Genomic DNA, 583 nt, shown 5'->3' with positions numbered 1-583 from the left:
GACAGAAGCAGGCCTCCTGACTGCAAGTAACATTTTATTGTCTTACTACCTTCTGAGGACTGGAGTGTATCCCAGCTCAGCAGAGCTTCTACCATTTTTTCTTGTCTGTTATATGTACAATATCATATAACTTCACTATGATCAATGGGATTATTTATTTACATATCATATACTCCATTGGCTGACGTCCTTTTAGAAACAGTTCCTGGAAATACAGAACTCCAGTCATTGTCAAACACTTTATTTTTCTCCTTTGTTTTTAATTTAAAAGTGAAACAAACAAGAAAGTGCCATACAACTCAGCAAGAGGTTTAAAAAAATATCCAGGGCCATTCGCAAGTCTTTTTTTCATATCAAGAGCTTCATTGTCTTTTCCCCAAAGAACAGAATGATCGGTGACATTTTAGTTACACTGCCGATAAAAATAGAAGTAGTAATCAGTAAAAAACATTCCAGCAAAATAAGGATCTGTCGAGCAGCCTGCAAAACCCTGCAGAAGAAAAATAAAGGAGATTCATATAGGATCTTCTCTCAGTTCAAATGCTCTTTGTCTTTTGCTGTGTTGCCATTTGAAAAGGCTTAC

This window comes from Fulmarus glacialis, unplaced genomic scaffold (genome assembly GCF_000690835.1).
Source record: "Fulmarus glacialis isolate BGI_N327 unplaced genomic scaffold, ASM69083v1 scaffold37895, whole genome shotgun sequence".
Classification (NCBI taxonomy): domain Eukaryota; kingdom Metazoa; phylum Chordata; class Aves; order Procellariiformes; family Procellariidae; genus Fulmarus; species Fulmarus glacialis.
The sequence above is the reverse complement of the archived record's forward strand: the minus strand, read 5'-3'. Positions refer to the sequence as shown.